At 43.2% G+C, this 23,131-nt stretch overlaps 1 long non-coding RNA gene across 1 annotated transcript in view; it reads left to right on the top strand.

Annotated features, from left to right (window-relative positions):
• The first annotated feature begins 627 nt into the window (after positions 1–627).
• The window catches only part of LOC126081734 (uncharacterized), a 41,970-nt gene continuing 19,466 nt past the window's right edge, over positions 628–23,131 (top strand). Inside the window, exons 1-2 of the long non-coding RNA XR_007518431.1 lie at positions 628–766; positions 1,141–1,246. This is a non-coding gene — a long non-coding RNA (uncharacterized LOC126081734). The remainder of the gene's footprint in view (positions 767–1,140; positions 1,247–23,131) is intronic.

The raw sequence follows: 23,131 nt of genomic DNA, 5'->3' as shown, positions 1-23,131 counted from the left end.
CAATTCATGCAAATAAAGGAAGGAGTCACTTTGCCAGGGGCTGGAAAGACTTGAGCACGCCCCCACCTGTTCAGTGCTGGCTATTGCACGGACGCCGGCACAGCCCGTTTCCGAATAAACGCTGCAAAAGTCTACTGCTCGCTGTGGCCTTTCTCAAACTTGCTTGTCACTGATCTGTAAATTATCCTAAAAAAAAAAAAAAAAAAGGGGTTGTGCTGTGCACTTATATGATGGTTAGTCTCGGGATGAAATTTTATATAGAAAAATCTCTTGTAACCGTGGACTTCGAACTCAAGAACTTCCCTCTCCATTTCTTGCCAACACAAGGAATAGTCTTTAAATTAATCCTTGGTGAAGAAGGCTGTTTCCTCACTTGGTTTCAAAAGGACGAGATTTACAGAGACTTTCCCTGGAGAAACCCACTCTACACAGAGGTCAGTTTGGTTTCTTCAGCAGTTCCACATGGCACCGCCAGATGGCATAAGGCTCCCTTTCCCTTTCCCCGGACCCCGCAAGTAATATAGGAAAAATTGAAAACCAAACACTTATATTTTATGACTAAATTAAGTGAGAACATAGTGCACTGCCATGAAGCTGCATATTACGAAAATAAGCTTTGTTGGTTGTTGCTTTAAAGTGAAACTTCCTCTTGAGATTTTGGCCAGGAAAGTTTGAGAGTAAAATACTCATCCGTCGAAAGTGTTTGCAAAACAGTTCCTTAAAGCAAAGTGTGCATCTAAAGCCCTGCACCAAACGAAAGTCGAAGGTAAGGGTAAGAGGCAGCTGCATTTCCGTGCATACTGGTCGCGGGGACCCCGGGCTTCTTTAGAATCAAAATGAGATCTAGGGTGAAGCTAAAACTTGCCAGTAAGCTTTCTTTTCCCAGGCCGAGCCTGGCGGGGAGGACTGGAGCATCGCTTCTTTCGGCAGCGTGTCTTTTTTTTAAAGGGTTCACTTGGGGTCTCAATTACAGATAGGCAAAACTTTCTTCCCATTCACAAGTCACTGTAGTCGGAGGCAGAGGCTTTGTTTTGCCAGCCACGGCGGGGTCTGGGGTGGGACCCTGGATGGTATTGATCTCCACTACTCATCTGCTTTCCTTTTTATGACTATGTCTATTTTTCTTTTTGGGCTTATCAGAAAAAGATGCGCTCATGTTGCCCACCTCGAAGTCCAGGCTAAGAGCTAATGGTATTCGCAGAGGACAGAAGGGAAGAAAGAGGAAAATATCCAAATGAAATGACAAGTAAGTCATTTACAGACTGACCCCCTTCTTTCTAGGAGAAATTTCACGATTTTTCCCCACTCATTTATAGAAGCAGAATAATTGCACACTGTCGATCATGCTACCCTGTAATTATGCATTTTAAAGTTGCGTCCAGCAGTTAAAAATACACCTTAAGTAGGCATATTTGTGACTTTTAAAAATCTTTCAGAAAATTGCCATTAAGCCCTCATCTTACAAAAAGGTGGATTCACTGGGTTTGTTGCTTTGTCTATTGACTTTGGTTAGCCAGAAACAAATGATTAGGGTGCCGAGGAAGACTCATCTCTCCCTGTGACATCCTAGCTGTGGGTTAATTTTCTCACGCACCCCACTTATCCCCATTGTTTTCTGAGCAAGAATCTGAACATCTCACCAAGCCCCATTTCTAGCGATCAACTTTACTAGCTGTAGGAAAACCTATCATCAACTTTACTAGCTGTAGGAGAACCCAGTTACATAAAATAAGAAAATAGGACAAATTTGTTTTTTAGCTTAGAACAGCCACATCGAATTTGTTAGCTCAAGTCGAAACCATAGGTTTCCTATTTTATTTCACGATCTGCCCTTATTTTCCCTCCCAAAGCGAAATTTGCTCAGAGAACACCGCACAGAAGCTGAAAGTAAAGCAAGATTTTAGGGAACGCCTATGCCTCTTAGGTGGTAAGAAGGGTGATGAGGAGAGGCAGGGAAACCAGAACGTAAACTCTGTTCTTTTTTTAAAAAAAACCTTGAGTTTCTAAGCACAGCCTCCCTCTCTTAGTGTTCGTTCTGCGCTGTGCAAAGAGGGAGCAAAACGTGTTTAAACGGACTGGGGCCCAGGGGCTCTGCAGGTTTCGCTAGCAGCTCTGCTTCCTAATCTCTGCGTGTCAATTTCTTTTGCTTCCTCCCCACAAAGGCAGGCCCTAAGGTGCAAACTTGGCCTCCAGCCCAGTGGAATGGCTGCGCCGGGGCCCGGTGGACAAGGCTTGGGCACTGGGCAGAGGGCGCGCGGGACAGGCCCAGGAGCCCCAGGGTCAGGGAGGGCGGTCCCTGAATCTCCTGGAAGCTTAATGCCCGGCGAAAATATGGGTCGAAGGTGGCAAACGCCCTGGCCGCCGCTCGGGGCCCGCAAGGGAGTTGAGGCCTGACCCCTCGCCCCGCATCCGCCGTTTCCCGCCCTCACCCCTTCCTCCTCCCCCCTTTCAGGGCCTCTTCCGGGCTGAGCTTGGGGAGTCGGTTTCCCCCGCTAAAGTGATTTCGCAAGAGTCCGGCTGGCGAGGCTGTAAATCAGCCCCCACCCCCGCCCGCGCCCGGGCCGCCCTCCGCAGCCGGGGCGGGGGCGGGAGCGCGGGGGCCGCAGGGGGCGCGGGGCCCGGGCCGCGGCCGCCCGAGGCTCCCGGCCGCAGCTGGATCGGCCGCCTCCGGCGAGGCGGCGGAGGTTAAGCGCCGTGAATCAATCAATCAAGCCCGCCGCCGCCCTCCCCCGAAACCCGGAGCGCCGCCCGCGGGGCCTGCTTTGTGTTTCGCCCGCCCGCCTGCTCAGGGCCTGGGAAGCCCGGCCCGGCCACTCCGAGGGCCCGGGGCGCGCGGCGCTTTCCCACGAGGGCCGAGGTGGCCTGCAGGCCGTCCCACCGGGTAAAGGGGTCGTTGAGGCCCACCGCACCAATCTTCTGTGCCGCCTGGCCCCTCATTTGGTCACCTCTTTGCGTCCTCCAACACAGAAAGCCAACTCCTCAAATTTCCCCTGTGGCTTGGAACCCCGAACCCTCCGCCTAATCCAGGCCCACCCCCAAACCCAAACCAGCTGCTGTTGAGTAGATTCCGACTCATAGCGACTACCCTGTAGGACAGAAAAGAACTGCCCCATAGGGTTTCCAGGGAGAGGTTGGTGGATTCGAACTGCCGACCTCTTGGTTAGCAGCCGAGCTCTTAACCACAAATTTTCCTATGGTTCTCATCCCAGAAAGAGCACTGTGAGCGTGAGTGGGGAGATTATTCAAAACCAGCAGGACCACGGGCAAGTCACGTCATCTCTCTGTGTCTCAGTTTCTCATCTGTAAAACGAGTGGGCTGTTTTAGGATCTCTGCATTGTTATCTAGATCTGATGTTCTATTGTTTGGGTTGCAGAAGCCTGGACCGTTTTTGTCAGGAGCATTTGTGGACCTTCCCTTTTCCTCCACGTTTATTCTCGTTCCCCCAGTTCTCTCCCTTCCCCACGCCTTAGTCTGCACCCGTGCGACTCGGAGACCAACTCCATCCAGCCCCAAAAGACGACGCCTGAATCTTTGAGGAGCTGATCCGCGGATATGTTTGTTTTGTATGCACCACCAGGGGGCGATAGAGCACAAGGATAGAGCAGCAAGGCGCCACAAGGCCTTTTCAAAACTTTGTCAAACTTGGACGTTGATTCCTTTTTCTGGTTTGTGTGACTTGTAAAAAGACGCAGAGTTATTTCTTTTAAGAGGCCCACTTGATCATCTCCGCTAAGTCTGATGGATGCAGCCCGACGTTCATGGGGGAATAAATTACCAAAGCACTAAGAACAGGTTAGCACACCCCCAAGACACAGTAGTAGGGCAAAATGGAGTGACCGTGGAGCCATTCTTGTTCTAATTGTATTGGGGAATTTAAATGCTAACTTTAAACTTTGGTTCTGAGCTCATGCACACTTAGTGGGCTCACAGGCTGAGGGAGAAAGCAGTGGAGACAAGGACCAACAGTGAGGATACACACTAGTGTGATATCCTTTCCTAGTCTTCACAAATATCCGTGTCGTTTTAGGATCCTGAAAGGGAGGTGGCTGGTGGGGTAGGCAAACGTAGAGGAAAGCAGACAAGAGAGATATTTTCATGACAGAGGAAGGAAGTGGAAAACGTTGAGGTTAGGAAACCTCCCTTCTCAACAGGGCAGCGACCGTGAGTCTTGAATCCTGGGAAGTTTGTCTGCATATTAGAGAGAAGAGCCATATCCCAGCCCATCTCTGACTGCAAGGTCGGGTTGCTCGGTCATTTGTTTCCTGCGAATGTTTTACAGTATGGATTAGCGGGGGCTCCAGAGGAAACTGGGGCTTGTTCACCGCAAACAGCCAGAGGGTCTTCAAGAGAAAACGTGTTAGGCTGAAATACCATCTTTCCCCACATGTGCAAGCCTCTCGGATTGTGTTTGCTTTCAAAATCCATAAATGTTTTTATTAAAGTATATCTTTCTTGTGGCCCCTACACACATCAAGTACCGGCGGCGTATGTAAACGCTTCCATTTTGGTCCTCCTTTAGGAAAACTTTGTAACTCTGCAGTAAATATTTGCTCTGGGGCGAACCTTGGCAAGCAATAGCTAAACTCAGAAATCTGGGTTCACTGTATGCGTTTGTGTGCACACGTGTATGTTTCAGCAGTATATGGAGATTGGAAAAGTTGAGCGAGGGCTTGATATTTTTCTTTCTTTGCCGCACACGGGAGGTAAAATGACTGCAGTTATTTGGATGACATTTTAAAATCAACAAATTCGCTTTCAAATTTGATTCTTCCTTGTGTGTTGCCAACTCCCCCAAATAAAAACAAACAAAAAAACCCCAAGCCCACTGCCGTCGAGCCGATCTTAAATATTCTTACAATGTCATCCTTTATAACACGTTTTAGCGTAGTGATTTTTGTGGGCATATTTTAAAGTAATTGTTAAACACAGTTTTTGGTTCCTAACTTCTGCTTTAATAATAAAAAAACCAAACTGTTGCTGGCGAGTTGATTCTGACTCATAGCGGCCCTGTAGGACAAACTAGAACTGCCCCATAGGGTTTCCTAGGCTGTAATCTTTATGGCAGCGGACTGCCACATCTTTCTCGCGGAGGGCTGGTGGGTTTGCACTGCAGACTTTTGGGCTAGCAGCCGAGCGCTTAGCCACTGCGCCACCGGGGCTTTAATAATAAGAATATAGAAATAAAACGAATTATGACCTTTACTATTCTTTAAAAAAAAAAATTTTTTTTTTTTACGTTTATAATTTCATTTCCTTTGGTGCTTTCATTTGTAATCCTGTCAAAATTTCAGAGAGAAAAATGAAGACAACTCAGTAATATGGCACACACAGTTAGGATTTTGGCTTCTCATCCCTGGAGAGAAACTTGAATGAAAGCTACTCCTCGGTGATGAAAGAAAGACTTTATTTTTACGAAGCGGTTGAATCTGCTGAGGTTGATTAAGGAAAACTCTGCCGAAGATTATTTTAAAATATGAAAACTGCTAGCATAGTGCTGTGCGTTCTTTCAGAAACACTTGGGAGTTGAAAACCCAATTCTGCCTCATATGCTTTGGCGGAACCGGCCACTTTCCTTGTCCCACTGCCCCCTGCGCGCCGTGGAAGCAGCCCAGTTGCTGCAGCATCGGAGGTCTTTCCTGATTTGGGAGACATCGTCTCCATTATTCTTTTCCTTTCTTTCACACAACAATAGAAACTAAAGGCTATCAGCGTGGAAAAGGCAAAGTTAAACTTTTTCCTTGTTCTGTCCTACATGGGACCAGGATCATGGAGTCACCGTCTCCCAGTGAGCCCTTTACGACAATTTAAAGTAACTCCTTCGTTCTGTGTGGCTGGGGGGCTGTGCACTGGCTGGCTGTGCCGATTGTTTTTATTGTTTAATTTTTATTTTCATCACCCCCCTGCACTGCAAAAATAGTATGCCCTCAGCCCTTCATGTTGATTATCAGGGTTTTATTTATTCTAATGGACTGCCGTAGAGAGAGAATGTAGCTCTGAGCAGGGGAACACGGAAAGCTTAGGTACAATGTGCTGTAGGGCGGGCCGGGCTGGCTGTTAAAGTTGGAGTAACCTTTCGACATAGGCACACATCTCCACTTCCCCATGAAAACATCGTCCTAGAAAAACATCGTGTGGCCCTGAGTCACTCTCTGGAGGCTCTGCTTCTCAGAGTTTGGTTTGGCAGTTCAGGCAGATATAATCCTTCCTTTCATATTTTTCCTGCCCTTTGGAAGAGCAATACTTTTCAGTCTCCTCACACCAGGCACACTTGAAGAGATGGCCTAGAACTACATCTAGGGAAACATGTTGGCATGACCTTTTGGGAACTGAGAATATTTGAGGCTGTTCCAAATGGGGACTGCAACCCTTTGACTGAAGTGCTACACCTATGTGTGAGCCAGCCCATGGGAGCAGAAGCTGTCCATTGCAGACGTTGGGAAGTTAGAGAATTATTAGCCAGGTCAGTCTGAGAAAGGCAAGAATATGTTTAGGGGCAGCTTGTAAGGGCTATTCCCTCAGATCGCCTTCTAGCCTCAGTTCATCCCTGCTTGGAAATAACTGAAATTATCTGACCACTGCAAGTGTAATACCAATTGAAGCAGGAGCAGAATATATTTTATGGGGGTCCATACATCTGGTGATCTCCTTCCGCAGATTACAGCCAAGAAAATCCTATGGAGCAGTTCTATTCTGACACACGTGGGGTCTCCATGAGTTGGAATCAACTTGAAGGCTATGGATTTTTTTTTTTTAAATGGAGTCCCTGGGAGGTGCAAACGATTAATGCGCTGGGCTACTAATCAAATGGTTGGAGGTTCGAGTCCACCCAGAGGTGTCTTGGAAGAAAGGCCTGGCGATTTACTTGTGAAAACTCAGCCCTTGAAAACCCTATGGAGCACAACTCTACTCTGACGTGCATAGGGTTGCTGTGAGCTGGAATCCACTAGACAGCAACTGGTTCATAGAGTAAGCAGCCTATGCATATTTGGGCCCTGTATCTTTCTGAATAATAGATGAATTATTAAATCACAATTGATGAATAATTGAATGACAATTTTGCAGAATTTTTTCTGGATCACAGCAGTCCAATAGACTATAATGTGAAGAGCTATATATGCAATTTAAAATTCCATAGAGGCCATTTTTTTTAAAAAAAGAAACAGGTGAAATTAATTTTAAATTTATTTTTAAATTTAATCCAGTATCTCCAAAATATATATTATCATTTCAATATGTAATCAATATAAAAAGTTATTGATGGGATATTTTACATCTTTTTTTTTTTTTTTCTTACATCGGCAGTATCTAGTGTGTATGTCCCACTACAGCACATCTCACTTTGGTCCAGGTGCATTTCAAGTGCTCAGTAGCCACGTGTGGCCAGTGGTTACTGCATTGGACCTCACGGTTCTGGGTAACACCTCACGCATATATAAAGTCAACACAGACCCTCCTCCCCCCATTCCTATTAAGGTCAATAGAGATTCTCTCTCTCTCTCTTTTTTTTTTTTTTAATGATAATTGTGTTTTAGGTGAAAGTTTACACAACAGTTTAGGTCCCCATTCAACAATGTCTACACAAGTTATTCAGTGACGTTGGTTACATTCTCCACAATGAGTTAACATTCCCATTATTTCTGCGTTGTTCTATTTCCATTAATTTAGTTTCCCTGCCCGCTTATGTTCTTATCTTTGCTTTAAAGTCATTGTTGACCATTTGGTCTCATAAGAGGTGATTTTTTTTTTCCTTTTTCATAATAGGTGATTTTTTTTAAAGAAGCACAGTACTTATGGGTGATATCCATCATTTTTTGAGCAAGTTTGTTATTTTGCTACAAGGTGACCTCAGGGATTAGTTAGGTCAATAGAACTTGTAAGTACCAGAGGAAAGACTGAGGAAAATAGGTTCTAAAGTGGATGTATATTTAACAGTGCCATTCTAGTTCTGCAAAGGAGGGCCCTAGGCCCTCAGCGATTAGTTAAGAGAAATCTGGTGTTTGGAAGAAGCAGGTGATACCTTTTAATGATCTTATTCTGTTTAAAAATATTTGTTTTTAATTATAAAAGGAATCCCTACTTATTGTAGAACACTTAGATAATGTAAAATATGAAAAGTAATAAAAATTACCTATAATCCCAGCATCAATGGAAAACCATCGTTATTTTGGGGACATTTCTCTCCTTACATGTGTATTGTTTTCATAGTTGAGATTATATTTCAAATGCATTGCTATATCTTGCATTTATTCATTTGACATTATACCATAAGCATCTCTACATGTTGTTAAAGACTGTTCATAAGAATATTATTTAGTGCTAGGATGATATTCCATCACACGGATGAGCCAGGGTTAGGGATAGGGCAGGAGTAGCTCACTCACTGGTGAACAGGACAAGTTGCCCTACAGTGTGGCCATTGTCACCCCTCATACAGAGGGTTTTTCTTAAATGACTATAGTCACCCTAGGCAACTAGACAGAGCCCCCCTTCTCTACCTATGCTTACTTGTTAGAGACTAGATAGAAATATCTTAGAAAGAAAGGCGTTTCCCCCGCACAATGTCCAACCAATCAACTCAGATGTTTGGTTACCACTTTGGCCCATTTGGATTGTGACTTAAGGGTAAACTTTTCCAAAGAGATTGTATGTTGAGAACAAGAACATTTTTAAAGATACTCATGTTACATTTTATTTCTCTCTTATTAAATGCTTGCCCCCAAAGATATCACTCAATGCCCCTCAGTGTTGAAAACGTTTAACATGCTCGGCTGCTAAGCAAAAGGTTGGTAGTTTGAGTTCACCCAGAGGTACCTGGGAAGAAAATCAGCCATTGAAAACCCTCTGGTACACAATTCTACTCTGCACACATGGGGCCACCATGGGTTGAAATCAGCTCCAACTGGTTTAGTTTTTATTTCTGGTTAAGAGATCACAGGACCCATTAGGTACAGGTACTGGGCTACTCTTGGTTAATTCATAGTTGGATTTATTTTTGCTTCCCTTTTTGGCCCTCTTTCCCACCATCTGTCATTTCCACAGGCTTTAGTGACATAAATCTTGTGGAATGTTGGCTATGCGCATAGCATGAAGGATTCAAACTCTCTCATTTCAGGCTGGTTGGCCAATGTAAGCAACAGAGGGTGGTGGAGATTGGGGACAGATACGACAGGGAGAGCCAGGGATAGAGGGACTCTGGAAAGAACAAATGATGTATGAAATGACAGCTTTAAGGTTGCTGCAATTAGGGAAGTTTAGCCAAGAGTGATTGCAATTGGCTGATGGTAACAATAAAAAACAGGTAACAATAAAGTCCATTGGATGTTGTCCTCCAAGTTTTTTTTTTTTTCTTTTCCTGTCTATATGGAAAGGCCTAAGGGCTGTCTCCAACCTTAGTTTGCTTCTCTTTAAGCAACCCTGAGTCAATATGGTGCCTGGATGTTGTAGATTTCTTATTATCTGGGAACTGGGAGATGTAGCTGTGAAGAAAAACCTGAGGACCGAGTATTTCTGGAGCTGGCCCTCTTCATACTAAGCTTGGCTTCCCAAACTTCCAAGCACAGTTGGGCCTGAGGGAGGGCTGAGGGGAGGGGGTTTTCTGACAGCTTTCTTTTTGGCCTTGTACTGTGTGTCACAAAAAGGCCACTTTTTTTCCTGACTTGTTGAAGAATTTGAAGGCACCTAAATGCCAGGGGGATTTTATGAAGCTGGCAAATATTAATACAAATTTACTTAAAACCAGGGGCTCTTCTCTCTCTCAATCCGGCAGCGTTTACACTTTTTTTCTCTTGAGTTCACTCTGGCCCAAGCAATTTAGGGCAGGGAGTTTGAAGGGTATTTTTTTTCTGAAGTGGGCAGTCTGTAAAATAGTAGACCTTTTAACATCTCCCTGACAGACACTCTCAGGGCTAATATAATTGATGTATTCATAGGAGCTTAAGCAAAATAGCTTTCCAAAAGGGAGAAAAACTTGTCTTTTCACCTAAGGACCCACCGATTTGTGGTTTGGATGCTTACACGAGATATTAAACAGACTCGGTGGAAAAGGTTTGTTCGCCTCAAGTTTGACTTTCCCTCATCTTGTAATTTTTGGCCTTGAGTCAAATTTTTGTCCCTTCCCCTGCACTCTTTGGGTGCAGGCCAGCACCATGGGCTTGCTCTCTCCATGGTGTTGACAGAGTGTTTTTCAGCTGTACCAAAGGCCACAGATTTTCTGTCAGACTTCAAGATACACAGCTTGATAAACATGTCTGCCTCTGGCGATTGGCAGCATTCTTTCTGGAAAAGAAAAACAAAAATCGCGTTACATAAATAAGGAAAGTGGTATGAATAGCATAGAATAACAGGACCTTGAAAGTGTGCCTGAGCCCCGAGCTTTTCTGCAGTACGTAGTGCTCTCTAGCTCCATTTATTTGTGAATTCTCTCTTCACCTCCGCCACTATCTGATTGCTTTCAGCAGCCATCTGCGTCTCGTTCTGTAACAAATAAACAAATCAACAACTGCTTTGTTTGGAAACTTGGAAGGTGGTAGATAACTCAGGGATGGGGTTTTTAAAAAGTATCTTGGTTTCATGTAGTTATTTTGTTTTTCAGGCGGGATGAAAAGGCTGATAATGTTAACTCCTTTCTTTCACTGTAGTTCAGAGAAAATCCGAGATGCTACAGCTCTCTGATATTTTGAGTTTTCTTTACATTCACTTTTCTCCCTTGGCCAGGTGTCAGATACTAAAACTGGGTCATACAGTGCACATGCATGACCCAGAACTCAGCTCTGTGCTAGCCGGAAACTCTTTTTTAGGGGGCCTCAGCCCATCTCATTACTGACTCCCAGAATCAGAGGATAATGTCTCCTGACAACTTTCTCTAATCTGAGGGGGTTCTTAGTTTACTACGTGGCCTTCCTTTTGAAGGACTTCCTTTTGAAGGAAGTTGGAAAGGATGGAGGAGAAATGTACCCCCAATAGTCAGCGCCCTTTTTCCAAAGCTGCTTTGCAATTGAGCAGATGTTCTGGAAGCCTGAGAGTAATGCTGGCTTCTTCAGGTTGACCCTCTCCCTAGAAGATTGATGAGCTGCTGACGGTCTCTTCAGCAACCTGTGTGGACTGTGTCATTTAAGGGCGAGCCGGGGAGCCTGTCCGGGGCAGCCTCTGGCCCGATGGGTGGAGGCTTACCTGGGTGCTGCTGCTGAAAGACAGATGCAGGCTGTCGGGATTCAGCGACAGAACTCAGGATTCCTCAGCGACACTTAATATTAACCACCCCTCCTCCCAGATCCTTCTGAAAAGCCCAGTGCCAGACTCCTGAGGTCACTGGGCACCTATGATTAAACATCAGCCGGCAGATCAGTCCAGTGACAGGGAGGGTCATCAGTAATGGATCTGAGAGGGGTTTCAAGGCTCAGGGTAGTATTTTATTCATTATCCCTGTTGGTTGAAGAGCAGTGAACCTGTCTATTGGTTGGTAGCACTTTATATGACATCTCCCCAGGGCCAGTGCAGAAGCTCACCACTACTGGAATGAAGTCTTTGTTTGATGAGTGTGTGGGGTGTGTCAACACATGATATTTGTATCTTATCAGGTAACAGAGATGAAACAGATCATCAGTCTTAAGCAACTTTAGAGAGTCCATCAGCCATAAGAATCATATCATCCGAGACATGATAATTCTATTATCATTATCTTAGGGATATATATATGTGTGTCTGTGTATATATATATATGTATACGCACATATGTATTATGTTAATAGTATATATAACAAATATATACATCCCTGGATAATGCAAAAGGTTAATATACTCGGCTGCTAACTGAAAGGTTGATGGTTTAAGACCACCCTGAGGTGCCTTGGAAGAAAGGCCTGGCGATCTACTGAAAAATCAGCCACTGAGAACCCTAAGGAGCACAGCTTACTCTGATACACACGAGGTCGCTGTGAGTCAGAATTAACTTAACAGCAACTGGTTTATTTTTTATTTATGTGTGTGTGTGTTTTGATGTTTCAAATTAGCTCTGCATTTAGGACCTCCACTGTTACATCCTTAAGAGCCCCCTGTGCACCCGTTCTGTTTGCAGAGTGCAAACCTGGGGTGCGTGCGAGGTGGCACGTGCGTGGGCCTCAACAAGGTCTGGGAACCCCTACAACCCTAAGCAGATTTTGTGTGAACGGCTAAGTTACTTCACCTCTCCAGGCTTTTTCACTCATCTTTAAAATGAGGAAAATAATACCTGCCTCACTGGGTTAATGTGGCGATTAAATGGGAAAATGCATGTAAAGCGCTTAGCCAATGCCTGACCAAAAGGGCTCTATAAATATTAACCAGTTAAGCAGCTGCCATTGAGTTGATTTTGACTCATGGCGGCCCTGTGTGTGTCAGAGCAGAACTGTGCTCCACAAGGTTTTCAGTGGCTGTGATCTTTCAGACGCCGATCATCAGGCCTGTCTTCAAAGGCACCTCTGGGTGGATTCAAACCACCAACCTTTTGGCTAGTAACCCAGTGCCTAACCATTTGCACCTCCCAGGAACTCCATCTATAAATATTATATGCTGCTGTGATAATTGGAGCCCTGGTGGCACAGTGGTTAAGAGCTCAGCTGCTAACCAAAAGGTCAGCAGTTCAAATCCACCAGCTGCTCTTTGGAAACCCAGTTCCACTCTATCCTATAGGGTCTCTATGAGTCAGAATCGACTCAAGGCCAACGAGTTTGGTTTGGGCTTACTATGATAATTATTGTTGTTATTATTATGTACTGATGTGAATTTTAATTGGATATAGAAGCCATACAGAGCCCCAGTGGCACAGTGGTTAAAAGCTCAGCTGGTAACCAAAAGGTGGGTAGTTCGAATCCACCAGCTGCTCCTTGAAAACCTTATGGGGCAGTTCTACTCTGCCCTATAGAGTTGCTGTGAGTCAGAATCAACTTGATGGTAGTGGGTTTAAATTTTTTTTTTTTTTAATAGGAGCCATAGATTTTATCAGATTTTCAGAGAGAACTTTGGACCAAACAGGTTAAGAACCACTGTCTTTGATAGAGCAGTGGGAGAATGAACCTTTTACAAAGTGAAACTTGCTTTGTCAGACCTAGAAGGCAGAGACATGTGATTTGCAAGGTTGACCAATTTGGGGAAATTCTCATGGTCCCTAGGAAACAGGAAGACTTTGCCAAGGTTTTATGTCACTGCTGTTTCTCTCTCAACACTATTAGTAAAAAAAATAAATTTTCTCACTCTCTCTGCCTTTTTGCTGAATAAAGTTTGTAGGGCATGGTCATCTTTCTTATACATAAATAAAATCTGTTTTTCTACGTCTTGCATTCTTTTATAATAATAAAAGATATTATATCTTTTTATCATTTAGTTTCATTTCATAATTATAAAAGTTTCAACTGTAAACTGCTGCCTTCTTGTGACATACGTCAATGTTGCTATTTCCATTTTACAGGTTTGTACACTGAGCCAGAGGGGGTAAGCATTTTGTATATGAACTGAGTCAGGAAGAGTTACTCTCAATTCAGGTTATGCCAAACCCATATGCCAAGTACAACATCACAAAGGGGACGTCTACAGTCTAGTGGCTCCAGGAATCTATTTGCCACAAACTTTGTGGGGGAGGAAGGATCTCCCTCCTGTTATAAATCTTCAGATCCTGTCGATATGTCTGAGGGGTTGAAACTACACTCCAGATAATCTCTGTGATTTTTTCACATAGAAATGAAGACTGACAGCCGTGAAGTTACAGAATACCAAACTGCATGTAGTAAAGATAGACAGTCAAAGTCCTTCATTTAAAAATTAACTTAACTGCTTGAGGAAAGAAACAGCTATAAAGTTAAATGGCCTAATTTCATGTCTGGAAATGGCTGTCCTTTCTTATAGTATTTAAACTTTACCTTAGAACATAACTACCTCTCCACAAAGCCAATTTCAAAATGGGAAACATTCCCCTGGCTGGACGTTCTTTCCCTGCTCAGGGCCCCTATGGAATAGCACTATCAGTGATCCGGGGAGAATGTGTCAAAGCTCAGAAGCAAACTTCCTCAATGGAAGCCTCACTGGAAACTGGCCTCATCCATCATTATCTGTTCTCATCCCGGGGCAGCACTCCAGGTTTCCATCCTATGGAATCTGGCAGGAATTCTCCTCTGAGAAGGATGCTTTAGGCACAAGAAACTAATCCAGCTTGCAGAGGGGCCCCTCCTGGAGCGGCCAAGGAGGGGATGAGAGGGATCCCTGTTTAGCCAGCTCAGTTTGGCTTCCCACCTATCTCCTAGCTGACTATGGAGCTCAGTGTTGTTCTGATTGTAGAACACTATAGTGTACAAGCAAATTGGTCACACAAGATCATTTTGCAAATTGTATTCTGTTTCCTTATCTGCAATAACACTGTTTCTTCTGGAATTTAGTTCATGAAGCCTTTGTGGCACCTGCTACTCTTTTTTTTTTTTTTTTTACTTTAGTTTGAATTTTTTTAAATTGTGCTTCAGATGAAGGTTTACAGAGCAAATTAATTTCTCATTAAACTATTAATACACATATTGTTTTGTGACATTGCTTGCTAACTCCATGATATGTCAATACTCTCCCGTTCTTAACCTTGGTTTCCCATTATCAGCTTTCCTGTCCACTCCTGGCTTCTCGTCCTTGCCTCTGGGTTGGTGTGCCGGTTTAGTCTGGTTTTGTTTTATGGGCCTGTCTAATCTTTGGCCGAAGGGTGGTACCTGCTACTCTTAATGAGCCCCATAGAAAAGTCTGATTTTGATTTTGTCTGAATTTTTCTTATTACCAGGAAACCAAACCCACTGCTGTGGAGTCAATTCCAACTCATGATGACCCAAACCAGGGGCAGATTACCCAGTAAGCAAGGCAAGCATGGGCTTACTAGTGCTCGCTTACTAATCTGTAGTGAACAATTTCACATGGATTTTACTGCAGAATTGTTCTGTAATCCATCCCTGCCAGGAATTGTAAATTTGAAAAGAGGCTTTAATTCTGTAGGAAGGTGCTGTGGGATTGAGAGAGACAGATGCCAGCCATACCTAGAAGCAGAGCCTTTGATGTGGTAGAAAAATGTGAAATTGTTCATGGCAGGTAATCTGGTAAGCAAGGTAAGCACTGTGCTTGCCTTGCTAATGGGATAATCTGCTCTTGACCTGACCCTATGTGTTAAGGGGTCTGTAGGGTTTTTTTTGACTGTCTTCTTGATGGCAGAAGATCACCAGGCCTTTCTTCTGAGGTGCCACTGGGTGGGTTTGAACCACCAACCTTAGGTTAATAGCCAAGTGCAAACTGCTTGCGCCATCCAGGGGCCTTCATTACCAGGAAGTGAAGGTCTTTTGTGTTCTTCTACATTCTAACTGAAGGAGAAGTCCCATGCAGTAACACTGTGATGTATAATGCTGAATATTTGTGCTTATGGTTGTTCCCCGAGAGTCTCAGACACGGAAGCAGAGGCTACTTTGTTCATTCAGGACACATTCGTCGAGCTCCTACTTCACTTGAGGCACTGCTCTGGGCGCTGTGGAGACTGTAAAGGTAAATGGGCCTTGGGTCCCGCCCTCAAGCAGTGTGGATGAGGTAGGGAGATGAGGCATGTGCGTATCGCGGCATGCCCTGTCGTTGTTAAGTGCCTTCAAGCCTATTCCAACTCATAGCGACCCCATGTGACAGGGCAGAACTGCCTTATAGGTTTTCTAGAATGTAATGTCTCCGGAATCAGATTGCCAGGTCTTTCTCCCACAGAGTCACTGGGTGGGCTCAAACCACAAACCTTTTGGTTAGCAACCGAGCACTTAACCGTTTGCACCACCTGGGCTTCTTAAAAGTGGTGTATTGAAGAAAAATTCCTATGAAAAGTCAAAGTCGAAAGAGATTCTGTCTAGCTTTTAGAGGGGCCAGGCTTCTTGGAGGTGGTGGCATTTAATGAGGTGAATAGCAAAACCAAACCCATTGCCATTGAGTGGATTCCAACTCACGGCAATCCCATGTGCGACAGAATAGAACTGCTCCATAGGGTTTCCTCGGCTGCCTCAGGGTGGGCCTGAACCGCCTACCTTTAGGTTCGTAGTCCAGCATGAACCGTTCGCGCCACTCACGGACTTAAACAAGGTAACTAGTCTGGACAAATACAGACAAGGTCATATAAAGTCGGAATGGGATTTGGCCTTCAAGCTCCTTGTAAGGAATGGCACGTGGCACTTGTATTCTTAAAAAAAATTAGTGTCAGAGAATGATCGGAATGGACTCTACCTTCACCTTCCAACTCTAGATTCTTTTGTGCAAGGATTTAAAGCAAGACGTGGAGAAGACAAAACACAAGGCAGAAGAGCAAGTTAGCATGAGCATTATGGATTGGAAAGGATGTCTCTTCTACGTTGGAGTAATTCATCAGGTCATTGTGCCAGAGAAGTATAATCTCTGGAGTAGAAAAACAAGCTCGATATTTCAAAGCCTCCATTTCCAAATGGTTGTCACATGGTCATTACCAGCTTGTAGGAGGAATCACAGTGGAATAAGGCAATCACCCTTTCCCGGAAAGCTAGAAGGGTGCATTTCCTGGTGCTGTAAATAGAACCTCTGTGAGTCTCTGGCCACCCCCTCTCCTCAGCAAACAGCCAGTAACAGCCCCTGCCTTTCGGGCAGGAATAATTAATGGGGTAAGCGTAGGTTCGTGGCTTGTGAGCCGCCAGGGTAAAACTGTTTGTCCATTTCAGTTTTCACCTAAACCACTGGGACACGTACTTCCTGAGTTGATGGTGATCCTGCAATGCTAACAAAAGACCCCCATTGATCGTTGCCCTCTAGTAATTGCTGCCAGGGTGAGGCTGTCCCTCACAACTTGCTGACATCTCTTGACAATTTAAATATGGCCCATGTTTAAAGGCTCAAAACTGTCCTGACACAGGGTAGGAATGCAAAGTAAATGTAAACTCCTCCAGCAAACTGAAGCACCTCCAGTGAGGACATTGTGATTGTAATTGTGCCTCAGGAGTGGTTTCAGGGGAGCCTCCAGGCACTGCTGTACCGCCCGTACTGCCCAGTGGTTGGTAAGCTAAACCTCAGGAATCCCCGTGGCATTTGTAAATAAGAAATCAAAACTCAGGGATGTACACCCCCTTGAATATTAAAACAAAGGTGAGTTAGGAACCTCCGGATGGAAAGGTCTAAGACGAGGGTGGGGTTGGAAGTCGACAGCCTGCATCTGGAAAACTGCTATGCGATGTGATTGGAACTCCAGGCTTTAAATCAGGGTTCATGATGACCGTATGCACAATGGAACCAAGTGCTGCCTGGTCCTGTGCCATTCCCATGATCGGTTGTGGATTGGACTTTTGTGACCCATAGGATTTTCACTGGCTGATTTTCGAAAGTAGATCTCTAGGCTTTTCTTCCTAGACCTAGTCTGGAAGCTTTGCTGAAACCTGTTCAGCATCATGTTGGTGGTGTTGTGTGCCGTCAAGTGAGTTTGAACCGACAACCTTTCTGTTAGCAGCCAAATGCTTAACCGTCGCACCACCACGGCTCCTTGCTCAGCTTCATGGGAACACTCAAGCCTGCACTGACAGAAGGGTGGTGGCTGTGCTTGAGGTGCACTGCCTGGGAATCGAACCCAGGTCTCCTGCATGGAAGGTGAGAACTCTACCACTGAACCAGCACTGTGATGTGCCCCATCTGTTTACATATTGCCTATGGCTGTGTTCACGGTACAACAGCCGAGCTGAATAATTATAATAGACTGTATGGTGTGCACAGCCAACAATGTTTACTATCTGGCTCTTTACAGAAAAAGTTTGTTGACTCCTGCTCTAGATTAATGTGTGAGACCCAATGATAATTTTCACACTGAGCTTTTAGTAGAAGATTTTGTAACTTTAGAGGGAGGTTCGGCCTTGGGCAATGGGGCTGTGAATCAGCCTTATCATGAAAACGTGAAAACTCTTTTGGATTATTCTGATTCTATTACCTTAAGGTACTTGGGCTCATAGCTAACAGTTCCTGCCTCCTGTGGCTTTGGGGATCAGGGGAAAACTGGTGGAATTTTATTTCCTTTGGAGCCCTCCCAGTCTAAACTGCTAATTTCTTAAACAGGGTTGTAAAAGTTGAATGCAAGCTTTTTGAATGGCCTTTGGTTCAGATGGTTATTGTTACTTGCCATCGGCTCTGACTCGTGGTGACCCCACATACAACAGAAGGAAACATTGCCCGGTCCTGAACCTTCATGATCGTTGGTATGCTTGTGTCCATTATTGTGGCCACTGTGTATTTTGAGTACCTTCCAACCTAGGGGGCTCATCTTCCAGCACTATATAGGACAATATTTTGTTGTGATCCACAGGGTTTTCATTGATTAGTTTTCAGAAGTAGATCCACCCGGCTTTTCTTCTAGTCTTAGTCTGGAAGCTAATTTTCAGAAGTAGATTGCCAGGCTTTTCTTCCTAGTCTATCTTAGTCTGGAAGCTCTGCTGAAACTTATCCACCATGAGTGACTCTGCTGGTATTTGAAATACTGGTGGCATAGCTTCCAGCATCATAGCAACATGCAAGCCACCACAGTAATGACAAATTGACAGACACAACTATAAAAATTTCATTGCCATGGGTAGTTTTAATAAAAGTTAGGCATACTTATTCTGGCATTCCATAGTTAAAGTCAAGTTTTATGGAACGCCTAAAGAAAGAATTCTTCTTTATGCTAGGAGATAATCTTTTAAATGCCAGATTGCTATAATTGTTAAAATTTTAATGAATGTATCTTTAAGGAAGAGTCCTCCTCCCACCCCCTCTTCCTTATCCTTTACTCATAGATTTCTATTTTGTAAGATGGATTATAAGCCCCTACTCTTATTTATTTTGATGCTCAAATTGCCCTAGATTTGGGCAGTGGGAGCCCCTTCAAGCTGACTCCTGTGCTCTTTGCTCTTTTGACATATCTCCGTCATGTTTATGAACACTTCCTTACTTTCTGGCACAATAAAATGTTTCAGACTTATCTTTACCTTCCGTGCCCTAAACCCGGAATCAGCCATTTCTCCAAAGACCCTTGGTTCCTTTTAGTTGCAAATGATATTTAGAAACCAAGATGAGCATTCTAGGTGTGCTCATAACTAACTGGGGTGTAATTGATTTTAGAGTTTTAAAATTTTGGAAATTTACGTTTTATTAAAGATGTGAGTTTGTGTTGATACTCTCAAGTCCAGCTCCATCTCCTCAGGTTCTTCCTTGCTTTCCCCATTCATATTTGTATTTCTTTTCTTTGCAGTTAGAGCCCTGACTCCCAACAATATCAGAACATTTACTCATTTGATCAATTCTATAGTGTACGTAAAGAGTCCCTGAGTGGAGCGAACAGTTAAGCACTCAGCTAATAACTGAAAGGTTGTTTGAATCCACCCAGAAGCACCTCTGAAGAAAGGTCACAGCCTTGAAAACCCTATAGAGCAGCACACACCCTACTGTGCAACACACACAGTCACCATGAGTCGAAATTTACTCAAAGGCAACTGGTTTGTTTGTTTCTGGTATCATGCACGTGAGATATGTTCTGAATTGCTACATTCATACCACATATAAAAGACAAACTTACTGAGAAGTCAGGATTTCTTTGCAGTCCTTTTCCCCCCTAGACTAAGAGTTTATGGGAAAAAATTTCAGTCCATGTATCACTTACATTAGTTCTTTTTCCCCTGTCTTATGTCTGTATGGCTATGTTATGTGTTTGCACTATACTAGAGTTCATTTGTTCCTTTTTTTGTATTGTTTTAGTTTTTTTCCATCTTTGTGAAATTGTCACTTTTATTTTTATAAAGTATCCTTACTTGTTTGTTTTAATGCCTTTTTGGGGTGGTCTAAATTTTACATTGATATGAGAATCACAATCCTTCTGAATTTATCGTTTCCATTTTTCTGGCATGTCTTTGCAAATCCTTTTATTTTTAACCTGTTTGAATCACTGTGTTCTTTAGTATACAGCATAGATTGTCGCGTTTTGCTTTATGAACCAATGTAAAAATCTTTTTAATAGGCAATTTACTTTCATTCCCACTTACTAATATGACTGACGTTACTGGCATGTTTAGTCTCAACTCTGTCATATTCTTATTTTTTTAAAAATAAATCCTGTGTGTGTTATATTTACTGTGTTTCTTTCTCTACTTGGTGTGTTTTCTGTATTAATTTTTTAAAAATTCTTTTGGTGTTTAGGAAGGAATATATGTTTTGTTCTAGTAGTTACCTTTGTAACATCTTATAAAGCCCTTACTTTCTTTTTTTCCAATTTAACCTTTTTTTCTCTGGTCTATCCGTTTTAAATAGTGTCATGGTTGAACTGTGTCCCCCCAAAATATCTGTAAACCTGGCTAGGTCATGATTCCCAGTATTGTATGATTGTCTACCATTTTGTCATCTTGGTGTGATTTCCCTGTGTGTTGTAAATCCTATCACTATGATGTGATGAGATGGATTAGTGGCAGCTAATACTGATGAGATCTACAAGATTAGTGTCTTAAGCCAATCTCTTTTGAGTTATAAGAGAGAGAAGTGAGCAGGGAGACATGGGGACCTCATATCACCAAGAAAGCAGCACTGGGAGCAGAGTGCGTCCTTTGGACCTGAGGTTCCTGCGCTGAGATGCTCCCAGACCAACTGAAGATTGATGACAAGGACCTTCCTCCAGAGCCAACAGAGAAAGAAAGACTTGCCTTGGAACCAGCACCCTGAATCTGGACTTCTAGCCTACTGGACTGTGAGAGAATAAGCTTCCCTTTGTTAAAGTCATTCACTTGTGGTATTTCTGTTATAGCAGCACTAGATGACTAAGATGGATGGTATTCTTTAACTTCCATCAATTACTTATATGACAGTTTTTTTTTTTTTCTTCTATTTTCCTGTAAGTTTTAGCGCTTGGCTGCTAACCAAAAGGCCGGCAGTTCGAACCCACCAGCTGCTGCATGGAAGAAAGATTTGGCAATCTGCTTCTGTAAATACTATAGCCTGGGAAACCCTATGAAACAGTTCTACTCTGACAGTCATGGGCTCACTATGAGTCATAATCAACTCAATGGCAATGTTTTTTTTCTTTTTTAATTATGATTATGAATTAAAAAATACATAGCAAAAAAACAACATTGAGTAGAGGCAGGTTAACTCTATGGCTAAGGAAGTTTAAACTTCAGACCCTACCACTTCCCCCTTCCAAGGCCCTGGGAGAGGACCTAGGAATTTCGTATTCATAATTTTATATTTTTTTTCAAAGAATGCCCCAAAATTGTATAAGCTTAAGGCCCTGCAAAACTTCGATCCACCCCTAGAAATAAGGTATCATTTTTGAAACTTTTCACTAGCAAACTTGGTTAGTGATAACATCCAATGCTAACTAAAGCAGGCAACCACCAACTTAATCAGACATGCATTGCTGAGGGCACGTGGTTCAGCACAACATTGTGGAAAGCAAGTTTGAAATAAGTATTAACCAAACCAAACCTGATTCTGACTCATAGTGACCCTATAGGACAGAGTAGAACTGCTCCATAGAGTTTCCAAGAAGCAGCTGGTGAATTCGAACTGTTCACCTTTTGGTTAGCAGCCGTAAAAATGCTCGTTCTCATTTGCCCCTGTAATCCTCTTTTGGGAATCTACTATAACTAAATAACTCAATATATTTTTTAAAATGATGTACACAAAGAAGTTCATTGAAGTATAATTTATAATACAGTAGGCTCATGAATTTCTGGGGGAATCCTGCCAGACACTTCTGCAGATTCTAAGTTTGAACATATGAGTATAGTGTGTAATAGTGTTAGATTCTTTGCAGAAATGGCTACAATAATTGTTTCTACTCCTGTATGCATGTCCCTTGGCAAAGTGATATTGCCGCTCTTCCCATCAAGAGGTAGAGTCTATTTTTCTATCCCTTGATCTGGGCTTAGCCATATGATTTCCTCTGGCTTTAAGGACATTAAGGAGCCCTGGTGATGCAATAGTTAAGCACTTGACTGGTAATCGAAAGGTTGGCAGTTCGAACCCACTCGATAGCACCTTGAAAGAAAGGCCTGGTGATCTGTTTCCGTGAGGTTTACAGCCAGGAAAGCCCTATGGGACAGTTCTACTCTGTCATATGGGCTTACTCTCTGTTGGAATCTACTCAGTGACACACAACAATATCAGACGTTAGCAAATTGATGCAAGTACCTTGAGAAATGCGTGCATGTGAGGCTTGACCTCTCTTTCTGCATTTGGAACCATGCGGCCACCATGTAAATAAGACAAATCTAGTCTGCAAAAGAGGTCACTTGCTAAAAAAACCCAAAGAACACTGGCCAACAGTCTGCTGGCCACCAGGTATGTGCTCGAGCCCTTCCTCCACCATCCAGTCCAGCCGTGTCAGCCGAGGCCAGGATTGTCCCAACCATTCTAGCCAACCCAGCAAGTCATGAGCTAAATTACAAATGCGCGTTGTTTTAAGCTTCTGTTTTTGAGATGGTTTGTTATGCAGCAAAAACTAACTAACACAATAATTTTCCCCATAAAAGGCATATATATGGAGCAAATAGAAAATAGATAAACTATGTTAATATCCTGAAATTGGGTGATCAAATCATGGACTAGCTGGCTGGCTTCTAGGCCCTAATCTAGTAATTCAAATTCCCCTAAATGCTTCAGGAAAATCACTAATTACTGAATTCTATGGATCTTTTGAATTGCTTGAGAATTGTTGAAGTTTTGACTCATAAATCTGCAAATGCCCATGATTTTAGTTTAATTTAAAATTGGAAGTTAGTCGAATGTTCTACATTACATGCTTTCCTTCAATTATACTACTTAAAATTATGGTTGTGAAGACAGTATAGTAACATAGGAAATGTTTTAATGCAATATTAAATGAAAAGAACAAATTACAAAACTGAACCTACATTATATAGTATTGAGAATCCAGACATAAATCCATCCACATATGATATTTGACAAAGGCCTCAAAACAGTTAAATGGGGAAAAGACAGTCTTTTCAACAAATGGTGCTGGCATAACTGGATATCCATCTGCAAAAAAATGAACCAAGACCCATACCTCACTTCATGCACAAAAACGAGCTCAAAATAGATCAAAGACCTAAATATAAAATTAAAACGATAAATATC

This window comes from Elephas maximus, chromosome 8 (assembly GCF_024166365.1).
Source record: "Elephas maximus indicus isolate mEleMax1 chromosome 8, mEleMax1 primary haplotype, whole genome shotgun sequence".
Lineage (NCBI taxonomy): Eukaryota > Metazoa > Chordata > Mammalia > Proboscidea > Elephantidae > Elephas > Elephas maximus.
The sequence above is the reverse complement of the archived record's forward strand: the minus strand, read 5'-3'. Positions and strand labels throughout refer to the sequence as shown.